This window comes from Macadamia integrifolia, chromosome 9 (assembly GCF_013358625.1).
Source record: "Macadamia integrifolia cultivar HAES 741 chromosome 9, SCU_Mint_v3, whole genome shotgun sequence".
Lineage (NCBI taxonomy): Eukaryota > Viridiplantae > Streptophyta > Magnoliopsida > Proteales > Proteaceae > Macadamia > Macadamia integrifolia.
In genome coordinates, this window is record NC_056565.1 from 32,737,228 (window position 1) to 32,754,622 (window position 17,395).

A 17,395-nucleotide genomic window follows, 5' to 3' on the forward strand; every position below is an offset into this window, starting at 1 on the left:
ACTCTAGATGGCAAGAGTCCAGTAGCCGAAAGCATCACTAGCTTAAGCTCTGACCCGAGTAGCATAGGGCACGTGGAATCCCACGTGAACCCAGTTCACGTACTGCTTTGATGGGCAAACATCCCAACCCTTGGAACATACTACAACCCCAGGTGGCGAACAAATAAGGCAAACCCTTTATGATACACAAGATCCGACTCCGTTATTGATAGAGTGAATAGATCCACCATTTCTTAAAATCTCTCTTCTGATTCAAAATCGTGGTGTAACGAATACCCCTTATTCTGGAGGAATCCTTCATCAGTGGTTGTGAATGATTGATTTTTTCAACCTTGGTTCCGTAGGAGCAAGTCAAAAAGATTGAGAAATAGAACAATCTAAAAGCATTTAGTAGTAGCCCCCCCAAGATGAGTGTCGCCATTCCGACTTCCCCAGAGCCTCCGATAGCACCACCGAGACAGCTATGCGTTCTCTGCCCCTGTAGGGATGGAGCGACAGAAGTTTTGAGAATCCAAGATAGAGTGACAATAAGGGTGACTTATCTATCAACTTTTCCACTATATCCTTTTGAACAATCCGTTCCAATAGGAAAGTCCTATATCCTAAAATTAATTCATCAAGTTGATAAAATCCACGGGTGTTCTAGTGGACATTATGTACTTGTTACACAACAATCCCTTAGAGGAAGGGCCAAGCAGGGGGCACAACGAGTAAGGAGTTGCTAATTTAGTTTTAGATTTTATTTAAGCAAGTTTTAAATTCAGTTTATTATATAAAGGCATGTAACCCAAAGTATTAGACAGATTTTGAATGAATTGAAGGTTTTAGTGTTGGGTATGGTGCAAGACGTGACCGCTTTTCCCCCCCCCTCTTTTATGCTATTCTTCTCTTCTCCCCTATCTACTCTGATCTTCCCTTTCTTCCCTAAGGCCCTCCATCAAATGGTATCAGAGCAGGCTGACGTGTCATTGGAGCAGGAGTCAATCAACAACATGGCATGTTTAATAGTGGGTGTGGCCTCATTAAATATGTACGACCCCCTCGCTTCACATTGATGGTGTTCCTTGCACCATCGTAGAGGATACCAGCATATCGTTGCCAAGGTTGCCCTAGAAGAATGTCGCAATGCACCAATGGGGTGATCAAATAGGTGACATGGTATTGTAATGGCCCAAACTATAGATGTACTACTGCAGTAGTTTCTTCTCGAGTTATGGGACCAAAACCTTACAGGTGAATCTTCTTAAATAGTTGCTTCTGTGGAAGGTCGTGTCTTTGTAAATTAATTCACGTTTAAAACGACGTGCCCTTTTTTTGCCATCTAAAACGCCGATTTCTAAACTGCCCAAAGTAAGCCAGTAAAAAAGGGGAACAACAGCTCTTGAAGTTCTAAACGCGTTTAGAACACGAATCCGTTTTTTTTTAAGCTAAAAAAATGGACAAGACAATTAAAATAAAAAAAGAAAAAAAGAAAGACGGGAAAACCCTTTACACGATTCACCCTAACCCTAAGCCCCTAAGTCCCTGACCGTCTCCCACTCTCTGCTTTCTAGCTAAAGGTCGCTCTCCCATCTCCGTTGTCCGTTGTCCGTTGTCCGTTGTCTGCAGGTCTCTCACTCTGTCTCGTATTCTCTCCCAACGGCAACGGGCAAAAGGCATTCAAGTTAGGGGTCTCTCTCTCTCTCTCTCTATATATATATATATATATATATTCTTGAGAATATGTTTCTCCCGTTTTAACTAACAAAGTTCTCGACTCCAGGACTCCAAGTTTCTCTCCCATCTCCGATGTCCGCTGTCGGCAAGTCTCTCACTCCGCCTCGTCTTCTCTCCTAACGGCGAACAAAAGATACTCAGGTCAGGGGCTTCTCTCTCTCTCTCTCTCTCTCTGGACTCCAGGTATACTCTTTACTGCTGCTTGACTTTTCTCCTTTAAACTATCTCATAGAAAAATAATTGTGTGGTCCAGTGATTTCAAAACCCAATAATTATAGATATTATTCTTCCAAGTCAAATCCAAAAGCTTACCAAAGGATTACAAGATTTGCTTTTAATGTTTTAAAGGGATTGCCAAATCTAGCTAGTATTATTTTCTAAATTACTAATCTTTATAAGAACAATTCCCCTTTTCCTTCACTTTTACTTCTACCACTTTTCTTCCCCATCCCCACTCTTGGTGGATGGAGATTGGAGTGGGTTCAAAACTCAACAAGAGGAAAGCCTTCGGGCAATATTGTCATCAAATTGATAAATGCCAAAATCAAGAACTTGCTCCACCTTTCAAAACCAAATGCATTTTTAAAATTCATTGAGGGCAAGGAGAAAAAGTACGGGGCTAATGATAACCATGATTTTATTGATATTTTGCTTGGAGCTTTCTAGATTTTGGACCACTAGTTGAATATCATAAAGTATCAAAAATCAGATGGTTGAGATCATTTGACTAAATCTGCTATTCAAAGTTCGATTACATACTAGTCATTAGTCTCTCTTTTTTCATCAATAAGGTTTCAGTAAATGAAAGGTTGTGATCACCAAATCGTATTAGATTAATTCAACATATTTTTTGAATTTGCTTACTTCATTGTTTTCCATTCTTCTTTCCTAACTCTCTAGTCTCTAGCTTTTGCATTTAAGGTTCGCCTCTCCAATTAATTTGGTAAGAGTAGCATTAAACTATTTTCAGCTCTGATATTGTTCTCTCCCCTCTTTTTCATTTTCCTAGTAAAGATATTGCTAGACAAAATAAAAAGTAAAGTGAACTAATAAAGTGGATGTTGTGATGGAATACATATCTAGACATTTATGAGTGCTGTTAAAATAGATTACTTATTTCATTGGTAATTAATTTGATTTATCATTAATTATGGATTACTAGTTAAATAAAATAGTTGTTTGCTTCTTCTATATTGTTGTTTCCATGTCTCTTTAGAGGATGCAATGATATGTTTTCTCCTAGTACCTACTTTATATGTGAAAGAGTAGTCTACAATTTTGATTCTCATATGTACTCATCATGTATGCTAAACCTAAACAATGTTTGATTGTAATATTATGTAGGTACATGAGATTTTTGAGAAATGGTTAGGAAAAATGACAAGTCTTGGGAACATGTACAACTTGCTGAGAACCGTTTAAAATGCAATTATTGTGAACTTGATTTCTCTAGTAGCGTTACTCGAGTGAAGGCTCATTCGGCTTGCTTAACTAGTCATGATGTTCAAATTTGTACTAAAGTCCCTAACCATGTCTAAGCTGAAGCCAGTGCAGAAATGAATTTGAGTGCATCTAAAAAGAAAATGATGAATGAAACCATAGAAAGTGGAATTGGTTCCACACCTTCCTTTGGTAGGAGCATTCATCAAACCACAATAGTAGAATTGGCTGCTAAGAAAGACAAGAAGGCATTAGAAAGTATGATAGGAGAATTTTTGTTAAGAATAACAATTCTTTCAATGTTATTCAGACAAAATCTTTTATTGACATGATGAATGATGCATGTGAGTATGGTCAGGGTTTTGTTGTCCCTAGTTATTCTACTCATCGTACCCATTTGATTCCTGAAGCCAAGGCAGAGATCATGGAATATGTGAATAACATAAAGTCAACATGGGGTAACACAGGTTGCGCGATAATGTCTGATTTAACCGAAAGAAGACGTCTTGGGTCAATGTGATCGCTTATTCTCCTAGGGGGGTTGTGTTCCTGAAGTGCATTGAATGTGGTTCAAATAGTATTACTGTTGGATATCTTTTTAGAGAAATTTCTGATGTAATTGAAATGCTTGGACAACAACATGTGCAATTTTTTTCAGATAATGGTGCCAACTATAACTGTTGTAGTGATATGTTGATTGGAAAATGGTCTCACATATATAGGAAAAATTGTGCTGCACATGGGATTAACTTGCTTTTGAAAGATATCCATAAGCATGTTAGATGGGTGAGGGAAATTATTGATGATGGGAAACATGTAGTGGATTATATGCACAGGCGCACGGCTATTATAGCCTTAATGAGAGAATTCACCAATTCAAAAGAGATTAAGCAGCCCTGCAAAATAAGGTTTGCTACTAATTTTTTGATGCTACTAATTTTTTGATGCTTCAATCTCTTGTTGCAGTTGAAAATGAATTCAGGCTATTGGTTGTATCATCTGAGTGGAGAGGCTTCCATTGCAATAGGGCTAAAATAACATTAAAAACTGTGAGAATAATTCAATCTAATATTTTTTGGGATGGGGCAAAGGAGGTTATTGCTTTTATGGATCCACTCATTAGGATTCTTCGCTTGATTGATTCAGATGGTTCTAATGTATGTTACTTGTATAAAGCAAATGTCAGAGCCAAAAGAAAAATTAAGGAAGTTAAAGGAGAGTGATGGTGTGAAGTACTTTACCATATTGGATTTGTTTGATATTAGGGTGGAAAAGAATATTATTCAACTTATTTATGTGCTTGTTGCAGCTTTAAATCCTAAAAATTTGTTTGATGGTGGACCTTTTATTGAGACGAGTATAGTTGTGCAAGCTCAAGAATCTATCGTGGCAATCATGGTTCCTCCAGAAGATCGTGATCAATTCACTGCAGAAATGGTTAAGTATTGGATGAAGAGCCCAAGGTTGTTCAATATCATAGGAAAGTCTATGATGAAAACTAACCATCTAAATAAATTTGTTGTTTAATTAAGTTAATACTTCTTTATTTAAATATATCATTCTTATATTTGTTTACTTATGTTGATTTGTAGGGATTTTGTGGGAATTTATGGGTGGTGAGTTTCTTGTTGTTGAAAAGGTAGCTTGTAAAATCTTGAGTCAACCTTGTAGCTCCTCTCCTTGTGAGAGATATTGGAGTGCTTGGGATGTAGCACAGACAAAGAAAAAGAACAGATTGACTCCATAAATGTTACAAGATTTGGTGTAAATTAGAATGAATTCTTTGATAAAGGAGAAGTATGAAAACCAAACAATTCAAAAAGCAAAACCTATTGACTCAGAAAAACTTGGTGACTTGCCTGTTGTAGATGTTGAGTTGGAGACTAAGATACTTGAAGAGACATATGTCAAACCTATTCATAATCAACCTAATCCTGTGTTATAAAACATTTGTGATTTTTTTAACAAAATTGGATGATGTAGTTTGGATGATACATTTTGGATGATGTAGTTTAGATGATGCTTTTGGATATTTGAATGATGTATTTTGGATCTTTATATTAATCTTTGGATGGATAAGTTTTGGATATTATTTGATGATATAATAGGTTTGAATTTAGTTTGAAATATGACTATTATCTACATTTGTTTTCATTGTCATGCAGGCATTTAGGTAATTATTTACCAATTTATGCATGTATATTGCCTTTTTTTGGTGTTGTATTATTTAAATTTAAACGTTTAAAATGCGTACCATCCGTTTTCGATTTTTTCCCGTTTCTGCCATATTTGACCGTATTTTTTACCATCCTATTCACGTTTTCATCCGTTTAGAACACGCCCATACTGAACAACGTTTTCTTGCCGTTCTCGTTTTAACTAACAAAGGTTTGTGTGCTCAAACAATTTCAACAAAGATGAAGTTTGCTTCTGCCCTAGTATCAACAACTGTATGAATATCAGTAGGATCAGAACTGTGCGGAAGAGTACCCTTTTGTCTCTCAGTTGAAGCTTAGATTTGAAGAACTCTAAGGGCCAGTTTGATAACGTTTCTATTTCAAGAAACGACAGAAACATAAACTTCCCTTTCTAAAAACAGTAACAGAATTGAAGGTGTTTGATAAGTCAAGTTTCTAGAAGTCGATAGTAACCAGCAAAAGAATGGTCACGAGTCATTTTCAGAAACGGCGAAACAAGTAACTTGTTATGCTTGGGTCGTTTCTTGAACCATAAATAGGTAGAAATTTCTATTTCTATTTCTGAAAACAAGTGAAACGAAACAATTTTATCAAACGCTTTTTGTTCCGTTTCACAGAAACAGCAAAAACGCGTTTCTTGAAACGGTATCAAACGGGCCCTAAAGCGCTGCTACCTACACTAGTGAAGAACTCAGATTTGAAGTTTTGGAAAGTTGAATGTTGCTTGGCTGAATATTGGCTGCCATTACCCCATCTCTCTCTTTCTGAATTTTTTCTTCTCTTCTTTTATTTCCTCCTTGCTGGTTCTCTCTCCCAGTCCCTGTTCTAGGCGGCAGTTGCAACACCTTAGAAATTGATATATCTCCTTCATCTCATCTTCTTTCTTTACCAACTTTTGGGGGTTAGTTCACCATTGAAGGGCCACCCTAAGCCTTGAATCTCAGACCTAAAAGTGATTCCTGCTGTGAACAAACGAAACCTGCAACTCAGGCTTCCCAAAGGTACCGCCCAGATCTGATTGCAGAAGCTACAGCTCATCTTTGATTGCTGTTTCGAAGTGTCTTCCTGTTGGAATCAACATGCCATAGGGTATACAAGCCTCGCCCAAGATTTGGGGCTGAATCGATGCACTTGGAGGAGGTTCTCAACATCGCAAGCTCTCTTCTTTATTTTTTTTTTCTTTGGTAAGGAAGCTCTCTTCTTGCTGCTGGCTATTGTGTTCCATCATGATCTAAGGTTTAAGATGATATATTTTCTTATTTGCAAACAAACCCCTTGCTGTTATTACAAGTAAGCACTTGTTTCCTAAAGTTACATTCTATTACTCCCCCTTCTCTTTGGTAATTCTTAAACACCCCTCTCCTTCCAATTTATATTTCAGTGACTCTATTATTTATTTTCCTCTCTTTTAAGTGCTTGAGTGTTTCTGAAATTACAAGATTGCCACTCAACCATTAAATTGAGAAATTTTATCATTCATGTGGGCCCTAAGCGATCCGATTTCAGCCTTTGGAAACCGGATCCGCTTCATTGGGTACAGATGAAAAGAAAATATTTTAACTTCCTTCGAACAGAAAAAAAAATATCATAATTTCCTTTTTTAAGGTCTGCAAAAGATAATTGGAGTAAATGAAAATCCTTTTACCCAACAATCTTCTCTTGTGGACAATGGAATTAATAGACTGCAGCCTGAATTGCAATATAAAATGTAATGGCAAAAGCCAAGTCAACATGATAAGGGAGGAGACATAATGTCCGTGCGGGATCCCCATGGTCAAGATGTGAGAAGGCATGAAAAAGCATCTTCATAGTATTGGTGTGGGGGTCTTTTCCCTTTGGTTTAATATTGGACAGATAACCTATATAACAAAATCAGCAACAACAAAAAACTCAGCCTTATCCCAATTTAATGGGGTCGGCTACATGGATCCATCAGAAAAAACAATAATAGCAATAATAAAAAAAAAAAATTAAAAGATATTAAAAGATGAGAGATGGGATAAGATGATAGTAGATAAAGGAGAGATGAAAGATGAGTAAGAGGAAAGAGGTAACAGCCCAACAAGTGAGGAGAATCTCAACTAAATGGGTTCGGCTATGTGGATCCTAGCCCTCCACTCAACTCTATCCAAAGTCATACTTGGGATTTGGGACAAGACCGAGACTATTCACCACTTTGCCTATGGTGGTCATTTTAGGCATACCCCTAGCTCTTTTAGCTCCTTCCATATATATAACCAAATAAGCCCTTACTAGATATCCAACAGTTGAAATTACCACAACCTTCCACATGGTAATAACAGGTGAGCTTGCCAAGAAAATTCAATCATAAGCAGTTGTCTTTTGGCATTAGTCACCCTACAAAAAAAGTTTGGGGTATCGAACAGTTGGTTTGTTCTAGTTCAATCAATATTTTCAATTTTTAGAATATATTAGGTTAACCCGACACTAGATGGTCAGCCTAAAAAATCCAAACCAAAATTGATAGCTATTAGTCCAGTTGGTCTTGGCCCCTTATCAATTACTTTTAATATCTCTTATCAGCCTGGCCTCGGTTTTTTCAGATATGAAACAAAAATATTATAAAATATTCACTTTCTAACGGATTTGCTGGGATTTTTTCTGGTTTCGATCCATTTGGTCAGTTTCAACAGGTCTAATTGGCTCATACCAAAGCCAAACCCAGATTTTTTTAAAAACCAAAACTGAGACCAAACCAACAAGTTCAGTCTGGTTCCACCCCCATTTTGACACCCCTAAAAGGAGGGTAGATTGTCAATGAGAATCTTCAAAGCTTAACACCAAAAAGCTGAGTCAATGATTCTAGAGCATAGTACATGGAAGGTGACAACAGAAAGCCAGAAGGTTCTCTGCAAGGACCATGTAGGAAGAACTCCCTGTGTGAACCTATTAAGGGTGCCACCCATGTGGCAACTTTGACCATAGGATTCATAGGGTAGTTTAGCACGCCCATGCCCATAGTTGTCACGGCATCAAATCGATCCAAGGCGGTGGAGGGGTGGCTAATCGATTTGGCGATGAATTGCCCATATGGCGTTGTCGTGGCGGTTAAATCGCCCATGTGTCATTTTTTATTTTTCCTATTTTCTAAAATTATTTAGTATGCTATTTTTTTATTTCCCCTATTTTCTAAAGTTATTTAGCATGCTACAAGCCTACAATATATACCCTATAACATATAAAACCAACATTAAGCAACATCAAATCATCAAAAATCAACATAGCCCTATCAAAATCACCCTGCATTCACAAAAAATCGACCGCCTAGTGAATCAGGCGTTACCTGGCGTCCATGGCGGTGCCATAGCAACGCCTATCAGCCAATGGCGAACGCCATTTGTGAGTCATGTAAATCGTAGCACTACCATGAACTTCTTTTTCCGCCAGGACGCCAAATCGCCGCCTTGACAACGCCTTGACAACTATGCCCATGCCCATGTCAATTTTTAAAATCAAATTCAATCACATACCTCCATGTATTTGGCATCATCCCCACTATTCTAAGCGACCCATTTATTTTCGAACAGTTTCCGAAACTCTCTTACAGTACTTCTGAAGTTTCATTCCACAAAGTAGTAAACTCAGTTTGACCCAACCTTGAGAATACAAGCAAGGGATCCTAGGGCTTACCAGTAGCTCCATCTGATCTACGTCTAGATAATAAGGCCATATTGGAAGGCCTTCCTGTGTGTATTGTGCAAAAGACCATACAACAATTTAATTCCCTGTAAGAGAATCCAAGAGTTATCTCCACAAAGGAGACCCTACCCTTCCATTGGTCTGCTCAAGTATCCACCACGAAGATTGCTTCTTGACCCCTCCCCAAGTTCCTTTGCCTTCCCTTTCCTTCTCTCTTCCATTTTGTTATTTTTTTTTTCCGGTAGCCCCATTTCCTCCCCTTTCCATTTGGGGGTTTGTTTCTCTTCACTCTTCCTTGCTAAATCAGGGAACCCTTCCACATCAATGAGCAAGATCTAGACTCGGAGAATTCTGCAGTGTCTAAGAATGTCAACTTGATTTTTTTTCAGAAAAGCCCATTCCTCGACCAGGACGACAAACTAAAATGGGAAAATTTTTCTCAAGAGAGACGGAGCTAAGCAGCTTAGATGATTACAAGCCGGGCTAAAGATACACCAGAATATAAAATGGAGAAAGTCTAGCAGCTATGCCAAGGCTTTTTTTCCTCTCAGAAACCCCCCATTAGAATTTCTGGAACTGCCAAGAGCATGCTAAGAGAGCCATGAATCCCACCAGTGCACCATATGCAGCTTCCATGATCCAAACAATTGGTTTTACCGAAGCGTATAAGCTTTGTACAAACCTAATGATGCTGTCCATGCACATCAAGTTCCCTCATTCAACTCTATCTAAAATTGTTTCTTCATCCAAAACCAACGATATTTTGTCCACTGCTTCTCCCCAAATTTTTTTCAGACCCCTAATTCTCCTAGCCCCTCTGATCTGAACCATCCATCATTAAAGGTGCAAAACAGATGCAGGGGTTCCAAAAAACATATATAGCTGAAGCAACCTCAACCCCCTAACGCACATCTTCACTCAAGGCCTTGAGCTTGCCCAACTATGTGCCCTACAAACCAAATGGAATGTTTCCAGTTGTTGGCATGGCCATGTTGGTGCAATACTTAACCTTGCGATGCAGTTACAGCTGCACTTGACTGCCGGACCAGCATGGCCGACTGTGAAAGCGAAAGCCCAAGAAGAACCAGTCCAACCCAGGTTTTTGGTCCAACAAGGGTTGGAAATAAATTAATAGTTTATTTCATCCTTAATTTCAAGCCTTTTATTTTCCAAACTTAAACATAGGAGTTAGAGTTGGTTTAGGTTCTATTCCCTTTTAGGATTGAGTTGAATTAGGAGAATCAGAGATTGGAGAATGATCCGACTTGTTAGTAATGACAGAAGTCTTTCTTATTTATAAGAAGATTACAACCAAGGAAAGTAGGGTGTCACTGACTAAGCGTCCCTATCTACAAACCTTACTATAGTCCGCTCAAGTTGGTGCAAATATATCATGCATGCCCAACTTGGAGACAAGAGGACAAAACACATCACAAAGAACAGCCTTGGTAAACACATCAGGTATTAGCTAACTGATTCTCAGAACTAACAATGGGTATGCAGATTGTTCCTTGTTCGAGCTTCTCTTTGATGAAGTCCTGATCAAACACAATATGCTTAGTCCTATGAAGTTGAACAGGATTGTGAGCAATACAAATGGCTGTCGTGTTATCACAGTACAGCCGCATTGGGCCTTAACATCAACTCTAAGATCACACAAGAGGCGCTTCAGCCATATCAGCTCACAAATCCTCGGAGCCATCACAGGATACTTGGCTTCGGCACTAGAACAAGACACCACGGACTGTTTCTTGCTTCGCCATGTAACAAGATTGCCCCCAGAGAAAGAACAATACCCAGATGTTGACCTCCGATCATCAATAGATCCAATCCAATCCAATTAGCATCAGTAAATGCTTTCGATCTTCAAATGCCCATAATTAGAAAAGAGAATACCTTTTCCAGGAGTGGACTTCAAGTATCACAAAATCCAATACACAGCATCAAGGTGAGGTGTCCTGGGGTCATAAAGGAAGCGGCTAATGATCCCTATAACATAGGGAATATCAGGCCTAGTGTGGGATAAATAAGTCAGTCGGCCAACAAGTCTCTGGTATTGTTCTATATCAAATGATTCACCCATTTCACTACCCACTGATGATTAACCTCCATAGAGCATCTGCAGGCTTCATACTAGTCTCACAAAGGAGATCCAAAACATACTTCTACTAGGAGATGAAGATACCTCCATGGGATCTTGCAACTTCGATCCCAAGGAAATACCAAAGAGGCCCTAGGTCCTCAGTCTCGAACTCTGATGCCAGTAAGGCCTTAAGATTGGAGATCTTCCCATCATCGTTTCCAATAATTACTATATCGTCAACATAGAAGATCAGAGCAGTAACTCGATTACCTTCGCCTTGATGACTAGGGTGTGATCCACTTGACTTTGTCTGTATCCAAAGCTCATCATAGCTTTTATGAACCGGCCAAACCATGCCCTAGAAGACTATTTGAGACCATACCATGGCTTCTTCAACTTGTAGACATGCCCAGCAATGGAGGGAGATGCAAAACCAAGAGGAACATCCATAGTACCCATTGAGAAACACATTCTTGACATCCATTGTTGAAGATTCCACCATAGATTGGCTGTAATAGACAACGATGCCCTAATAGAATTCATCTTTGCAACAGGGGCAAAGGTCTCTTGGTAATCAATCCTATAGGTTGCATGAAACCTTTGACCGCTAAGCGTGCCATGTACCGCTCAATTGTCCCATTGGCCCTTTGCTTGATTGTAAAAACCCAGCACCCCAATATCTTCCCTTGAGGAGGATGGACAAGTTTCCAAGTACCATTTTTTGTCTAATGCCAACACTTCCTCAACCCTAGCAGCATTCCACTTCAGATCATTGATGGCTTCTTTCCAACCCTTGGAATAGACACATAAGACAACGAAGAAACAAAGGCCATATAGGAGGGAGACAAAGATACATAAGAAACAAAATGGGAAATGGAGTACTGGGTACAGGAAAGAACTCCCTTTCGAACAACAATGGGATGATCGTCCTCTACAGGAGCAACAGGTGCATTATATCAAGTATAGGATCAACATGTATATTACCAAGAATAGGAGAAGTAGTACCTGATAATGGCGGATCTGACGGAGGTTCTGCAAAAGGATATAGTTGGTCACTAGTACTGTTCTTTATCTTGGACCTCCGAGTGTAAGTGATCACATCCTTTACAAGATGAACTGGTGGCTCCCCCTGAATAGGAGACATCGGAAGCTCTTCCTCATGACTCTTTCCCTGAAGAGGTGACGTGAAATAGGCCTCGGATTCATAAAAAGTGGCATCTATAGTCACATACAAGTGGCAAGTAGGACGGTGATAACATTTATGCCACTTCTGAGAGGCCGAGTAACCAAGAAATACGCACTGCAGGGCGCGAGGATCCAATATAGAGTGGGAAGGAGAGGAGTTATGGGCGGGCAAAGCAAACACACCCAAAGACTCAAGGAGGAAAAGTAAAAGCAATGGAGGTGTCCGAGAGAAAAGAAGTAGGGGGCTTAAAGTTAGGGACCCGGTTAATGAGGTGGGCAGGAGCAAGAACAACATTCCCCCAAAGATGTTTTGGAACCCTAGTGGCAAACATGAGAGCATGAGTGATGTCAAGAAGGTGAAGGTTCTTGCACTCAGGTATCCCATTCTAATCAAGGGTTCTAACACAGGAAATCTGAGAGAGGATGCATAAAAGTCAAGGTACTGCTGAAAGGTACCATCAATGTACTATGTGTCATTATCACTACGAAGAAATCAAACAGCAACATTGAATTGTGTTCGAAGCATGGCATGGAAGGACTTGAAAAAGGAGAAGGCATCAGACTTACTATGGAGGAGATACATCCAAGTAAGACGAGTACAATTATCAAAAAAAGTAACAAACCTACAAAATCCATTCCTATCAATAGTCCGAGAAGGACCCCATAAATCAGAATGAATAATAGAAAAAGAAAAATCTTTTTTATTATCAATTGGGTGATAGGAGTTGCATGTATGTTTAGCAAACTCACATACATCACACTTAAGTTGTTCCAAACCAGAATGCTTAACAAAATCAGAAAACATACGATGTAAAATATGAAAATTGAGGTGTCATAAACGACGGTCCCATTGATAGAGTTGAGGGAGAGCAATGTCTGATCAGAGCATTAGTGGTGAGACAGGGGAAGGTACAAGTGACAGATGGAGATTCCAAGTAGTAGAGACCATCACAAACCCGACCATACCCAATCATTGCACCCGTCACCAGATCCTAAAACAGACAGTGAGTAGAAAAAATAATGAACAGTTAAATAATAAATAGCAAGAAAATTAGCACACCATCGAGGAACATAAGGTATAGAAGGAAGGGAAATAGTGGGGGAACAAGACACGGAACCTTCACCAAAGATAGAAGACAAGGAACCATCAACTACACGTACATTATCCACACCAAAACACGGATTATAGGTACTAAAAATCTCGAAATTACTTGTCATGTGATCGGTAGCACCCGAATCAAGTAACCACATAGAAGAAGTAGAGGAAGACACAAGAATGTACCTGAGACAGCAAGATTATACACATAAGTGGAGGGAGGAGTGGGGCCTAACTGTGGATGAGTTGCTTGAGAGCAGCCATTTGATCCAAAGAGAACGGTGCTGGAGTAGAGGTATTGTCATCCGTTTCAAAGAGATGGGCCTAGGAGCCTTGCTTTCCAGGGTTGCTATTACGACCACCCTTGGGACGAATATGAAGCTTCCAATAAGTTTTCTTGGTTATGGCAAGGGCGGTTGTAATAGTCACACTGAACAGGCTCAGGAGCAAGGTTAGTCCCTTTAGAATAGTCCTCAAGAGTAGGTGCAACTAGAAAAATAGAGCAAACAAGAACTGCGGGGAGCATCATAATAGAGTGACAATGATCCTCAAACAAAACCAAAGGAGAGTTGAAAAAGTGTCATGGCCTAAAATCTGCACCCTGACCTAATCATACTCAGGATTGAGACTTATCAAAAAGGCATACACCTATTCCATATCACGCTCCTTCTGAAAAGTACTAGCATTGGCAAGGCAAACCATAGGCACCAAGTGATAGAAATCCAGTTGTTGCCACAGAGTGCATAAGGTGGAATAAAAGGCAGTAAGAGACAACCCTTTTTTTCATTGTGGAACGAACATTATGTCAGACCTCATAAATCTGAGTATAATTCCCTCCCTGAGAATAGGTTTGTTTAACTGCGACCCATAGTTCAGCAGAGTTCACCAAGATGAAGTTGCGGCCATAGTTGTCAAGGTGTCGTCTTAGCATCCAGGCGGTTTGCATGGGGCCTTGGGTGGCACTTATTTATGTCAAATATTATATAAATAAATGTTTCATTTCAATTCATTTAAGATTATTCATCAATAAGCAAATACCCCTTACTTGGATCCAATAAAAATAGTTCAAAAAATCAAATTCCAAAAGGATAAAAATTCAACCTCCTAGTCCAAGAACAAAAACAATATTTTGGTTGTAGGGCGATTTTCAACTTTCAAATCCTATGATTTTTCTCAATTTTGAAAATTTTATAAATCTTATCATGGTAGAACATTACTAAAAACCAAAAGTCCAGTAAAATAATCTTTTGTTTTGATGTATATTAAAAAAAAAATTCATTCAGGCGATTTTAACAGCAATCGCACACTTTAAAATAAGTTTGATCGAAACATAACTTTGCCATTATAACTCAGATTTAAGTAATCTTAGACTTGTTGGAAAGTTGTTTTGTGCAACATCTAATATAAAAGGTCTCACGTTAAAATAAAATCATCTGACTTGTCAAACTTATTATAGAACAAGAACATTTCTCTAAATGTTGATTTTAATGTGACTTAATGCTGATTTTTATGACTTAATATGACTTAATATTGATTTTTAATGACTTTATGTGGCTTTATGATTATTTTTTTGATACAAGGTATATGTAGCATAATAAATAATGTCAGGAAATAGGGAAAATAAAAATAACACTTGTTCGCCTTAAGGCGGGCAACTTGTCACCAACGCGCTTAGGCATCCCTCCAAAGCCTTGGTTTGCCTCGTCGCCTTGACAACTATGGCTAGTGCTGATAGTCGGCTCCATAGAGTTGAGCAGAAAAGACATAACAATGGCATCATTGGCTAACCAAGTGTTAGCGGAAGCGGGATCCATGGGTTTGTGGGTATCTCCAATGATAAGGCCAAAGAAGCTCTTCCCATGGATCGTAAGTAGGCAGGCACAAGACCAAGTGAAGTAGTTCTAACCATTAAGCATGATTGGACTAGGATTGAGAGAGAACTGGTTGTCTGGACAGCGACCACCTTGGACCCTAGAGAGATACCATTGTTGGCATCATCAGTTAGCATAGCCATGGCTTAAAAGAGAAGCAGACATGGAGGCGGTAGCGGCGTAGAGAGGCACAGAGAGGGGCAGCGGCACAGAGAGGTGTAGAGAGGCACAGTGGCAGCGCAAGGTGTAGAGAGCAGCGATGTGAGAAGGGAGGTTCCGCGACGTTAGGTCGCATAGGCACGACAGTGGTGAGGAAGCACTACGGCTTAGGGTTAGACATGCATGGAATGGGGTTTAGCCTACCATGCTAGACTCAGAGGAGATGCCTCCAAAGACAGAGAAGAAAAAAACAAAAAGTAAAGAGATCCTTTAGGCTTTGAGACCTAGTTGAATTAGGAACCAAAGATTGAAAAATGATTTGTCAGTAGTGACAGAGGTCTTTCTTATTTATAATAAGATTAAACCAAATAAGGAATGAGTGTCACTGACTAAGCATCCCTATCTACAAAACTTACTACGGTAAAAAGTAAATAACCAAGGTAAACAGTAAACTAACTATGGTCATCTCAACAAATTGTCTCCTACTTTAAGCTAGTTACTATTTCAGTTGAATTTCTAATTTTGTCTTTTTTCCCTATATATTGGTTGTAACCAATAGACAAGGTTAGAGAGATACAATAGCTTAATGGAGAATTGGTTTTGTGCTCTATGAGAAGAGAGTGTGTGCTTCATTCCCCCTGATGCAATTCGGCGTGGGAAATTTTGGGAGTAATTGGGTGATTTTTGTTTCCTTAATTTTTAGTGTAGGGTGTGGTAAATTTAGTAGGAGATTTTATTTCAATTGCTTTTTAGGGTAGTTTCCAATTTTACACTTTTGCTTCCCTTTATATTGATGTAACCCAATGAAGGATTCAAAAGTTTTTGGAGAATTAGAACTTGATAAGTTTTTTGGGTGAGAACCATGAAACATGGCTGTCGTGGGTGCCTTGCTTTCCCCTTTTTAATAGTCACTTTTCTTCTTTAACCTTGCTTTCTCGTATTACTTCTTCTTCTTCTTCTTCTTCTTCTTCTTCTTCTTCTTCTTCTTCTTCATCTTCATATCTTCATTGTTTTTTATCTGTTTTTGTTTATTCACTGTTCTAGGTTACCTACCTGAACTGAAGACTTGTCTCTGAAAACAGTCCTCCCATTGATTGACCCCAAGACTTGGATCGAAGGTTGCCTGTGTCTAGGCGACTCACCCACTTTGAACTCAGGCCATCTCGATTCTTCTACGGCGAGAAATCAGATTTGCAACTGGGCTGCAGAAGAAGGTACAGCCAGCTTCTAACTCAAGGCTTCTTACATCCTTCCAGCCTGCTTACCTAACCAGCAACCATATGGGTTTGGAAGAGCTCCCTCTTGAAACTTTACGCTTGAAATCTCAGGCCTAACGGAGAAGATTTGAAGGAGATACTCCCATCGCAAGCTGCTGCCCCTTCCTTCTCTTGCAGGTCGACCAAGGAAGAAGGTGATTAAGAATCAATTTCAACAACTCAGAAATTCTGAAACAGAATAACAGCCAAGGGTTTAGGGGCTGAACTCATCAACTAAGAAGCATAAACAGTGAAGTGTATGATCAGCAACCAGTAAAAACACACAATACCAAGAGAATCAGAATTCTGGGCAGGAAACAGAATCGGCCAGAATAGAAGTAATGTCCATAACTACTAATCCATTGGTCTAATGCACCTCAAATTAAGGTCGAGTTCCCCTCTATATAATCTTAACACTCGATCAAAAAAAGAGAACCATCGGATGGCAGGATTTTCAGAACAGTATGGGGGCAGCAGGAGAGAAACTTGAAATTTCCAGAACCCGAAATCAAAAGCAGTTCAAATCCCTTACCTGTTTGAAGAACCTTGCAATAACCTTGAAAATAAGAACTTAAAGAAGAAAAAAACACATGTAGTAGATCCTCTCGGGCTTCCCACCACAAGGAGTTGAATGGATCAAACACCACTCCCTTCCATTGTGATCAAACACACAGCAGTCCTAGCAGAGACATAGCTACAAGCTTCTTTTTTCATTCATAAATCGTGGAGCT

The 17,395-nt window shown here is 39.2% G+C and overlaps 1 protein-coding gene across 12 annotated transcripts in view; it reads right to left on the reverse strand.

The window, feature by feature from the left end:
- Positions 1-17,395, reverse strand: part of LOC122089080 (protein FLX-like 1) — a 40,406-nt gene that overhangs the window by 5,895 nt on the left and 17,116 nt on the right. For 3 of the 12 annotated variants that reach the window (XR_006143211.1, XR_006143207.1, XR_006143213.1), the window contains exon 7: positions 3,340-3,384. The exons of 8 other annotated variants lie outside the window; for them this stretch is intronic. The gene's annotated coding sequence lies outside the window, so the exon portion shown is untranslated. Of the gene's footprint in view, positions 1-3,339; positions 3,385-6,974; positions 7,214-17,395 lie in introns of those variants that run through there. One more of the 12 variants, XR_006143214.1, reaches the window with a different exon arrangement.